General features: G+C 43.6%; 1 pseudogene; it reads right to left on the reverse strand.

The window, feature by feature from the left end:
• Positions 1-2,193: 2,193 nt before the first annotated feature.
• LOC120247337 lies at positions 2,194-2,609 on the reverse strand (annotated as a pseudogene).
• Between the last annotated feature and the right edge of the window lie 263 nt (positions 2,610-2,872).

Below are 2,872 nucleotides of genomic sequence, written 5' to 3' on the forward strand. Positions count from 1 at the left end.
CTTATAAATTTTAACTTAATAAATGAGTGATGTCTTGCAATATGAGTAGGGCGTGACGCCAAACATCACATGATCACAACTGAGGCAATGGTTTTTGAAATTTGCTTTGATCATAAAAGTGCTTTGGATGACAAGCCTGTTTCCGGAGTGAATTATGCTCACAAATCAAGGTTTTACTGTATTAGAACTATAAGATAGCATTACAAACAGGAGCGCCTGGGTGGCTCAGTCAGTTGTACATCTAACTCTTGATTTTGGCTCAGGTTGTGATCCCAGGGCTGAGCCCCTCAATGGGCTACATGCCCAGTGTGGAACCTGCTTGAGATTCTCTTTCTCTCTCTCTCTGCCCCTCCCCTGCATGTGTGTGCACACATGCATGTGCGTGTACTCTCTCTCTCTCTCTCTCTCTCTCAAAAAAGATACCATTACAAACAAAGAAAATTAGCATGGTTAAAGTTAAGAGAAAAAAATTGGCAACATGCACATTGGTGAGGACTTAGAGCAACTGGAACTTTCCTAGTCTGCTAGTGGGAGAATAGTCTGTACAACCACTTGGGAAAACTTCCCACCGTGTTTGGTGAAGAAGGGAGGGCAAAAGTGAGGGTAGACGCGGAAGTTGTTGGCTCTTATTGTCTAGTTAGCATTGGAGGCCAGGCGGCGGCCACCTTATATGCCAAACTATCCAGAACAGTCCTAACTGAGCCCAGCTCAGACATGGGGTTTGGTAAATCCCAATAATTAGTCTTCCAAAGAAGCCTCTGATCTTCTGGGAATAACAGTTCTTAGTTTGAATCTCCAGAGCCGACTACCGATAGATAAGTTTCCAAGAGATCTTATAATATGCCTTTCTTTCCATGAGTACATGAGATGCAATCAATCTCCTTGATACCAGAACGGTGACTGATTTTAGCCAGTTCTGGCTGTTCTTCTGAATGCTGGGGTCTTGCCCTTCCATTCCACCTGCGGGCTCCGTGCTGGAGCAATGAATGGGAACACAGGCAGACCCTCTCTAGCTAGCTGGCTTCTGGAACTAGACCAGCCCTCCCTAACTTGGTGTCGTTGTGGAGAGGATTAAGAAAGATGATGGCCTCCCTACCTATTCCCCATCATGTCTTTGACCTCCCTTCTTGACTTTTCCTTTCGGCCTGCCAGGATAGAGGTTCAACTGTGAAGGTCAGTAGAATCCCTAACGACCTTGCTTAGTTCCACATTTTGATCACCCACAACTGGACAGCACTTCTGATATAACTATGAGCTATTGTTGGTCGTTCCCTACAGAGGCTCCAAAAGATGTTTTGTACCACAGGTAGGCATTTCTGAGCAGATCACGAAAACCCCACCCCACTCCCTAAAAATACGCTCATAAAAGATTCTTCCACCCCCTGAACATGGCTATCCCACATCAAGCTAAGCCTCACTCTATTCTCCAATTTTGTGATCCGTGCCATCCGGCTTCGCAGGCTCACCGCATTGGTGGCTTCTTGTAACAGGGTATTTCTGGCATGTGATATGATTCATGGAAAAACTGAAAAAAATCCATCAGGCCAGTTGTTGGAATTCATGTGTGCTTGTCTGACAGAAATTTAACATTTCAAAGGCTTTAGGGAAAATTGTGTCAGGACAAAGGATACTTAGAATAATAGATGTACCACATCTCTGTTCAGGGCAGCCTTCCTTGGCGATTAGATCTGTAAGTTGTTACTTAAAGGTACATTTTTCAGTTTGATTTGGTTTAAACACAGCCTCTGAAAATTCCTCACATTCCCCGAGGCCACAGGACAGTCCATACAACTTAAATAAATCGGGCATGTTTGAATCGATAAATAAATCGAGTGTCCTCCCACTCCGGCATTCTGTACATGGAATATTCTCTGGGGAAAGTCTGAAGAGAGGCTCGAGAATTACCCCAACGCTGCAGAAAATAATCATTCTGGGGGCAAGGGGAAGTGGCACACCCACCCACCTGTGATATGAGTCCAGCCCAGCACATCTCAAAGAGATGAGGCGGGGCAGAATTTGAAATACAATGGATAGACTATTTTATTTATTTATTTATTTATTTATTTATTTATTTATTTACTTACTTACTTACTTACTTAGCTATTTTCAAATAACCAGACACATAAAAGTTCTTAGCTTATTAATCCTTTCATGAAAAATCTGCACAAGCACCAGATAGTCACTGCAGAATCTTTACTCCTTCTTTTTGCCAGCACCAACATTGGCTTTTGCAATTCCCCTGATTTTCTTCATTCTCTTCCTGCGTTCCTTTCACTGTTTTCTAGATGCCTTTTTCTTCTCATACAGGCCATGTCTTGCAAGTCTATGTTTGGGTTCGTTTTTCTTTGCATAATCCAAGGAATCATATACCATGCCAAAGCCAGTTGTCTTGCCGCCTCCAAAATGGGTTCTGAATCCAAATACAAAGATGACATTTGGTTGGTCTTGTACATTTTGGCTAGTTTTTCCCAAATCTTTGTCTTAGGTACTGTTGCCTTTCCAGGGTGAAGAACATCAATGACCATCTGTTTCCGCTGAAGCGGTCGGTTGGTCATGAACTTCCTGGTCCAGATAGTTACTGTGTCGTTCATGATGGCGGCCGAGCCTCAAGCAGCCAGGGAGGAAGAGAGATTATTAATTTTTTAAAGGACTATTTTTTAGAGCTGTTTTAGGTTTATAGCCAAATTAAGAGGAAGGTAAGAGAATTCCCACAGACCCCCTGCCCCCACACATACACTGTCCCCCCCATTTATTAGCATCCGCCTCAGGACTGTTATGTTTGTTGCAATTGTTGAGCCCACTGGGACACACCACGATCACCCAAAGTCCACAGTTTACTTCAGGGTTCACTCCTGGGGTTGCACATTCTAGG

This window comes from Hyaena hyaena, unplaced genomic scaffold (assembly GCF_003009895.1).
Source record: "Hyaena hyaena isolate Hyena2069 unplaced genomic scaffold, ASM300989v1 scaffold_513, whole genome shotgun sequence".
In the NCBI taxonomy this organism is placed as follows: Eukaryota; Metazoa; Chordata; class Mammalia; order Carnivora; family Hyaenidae; genus Hyaena; species Hyaena hyaena.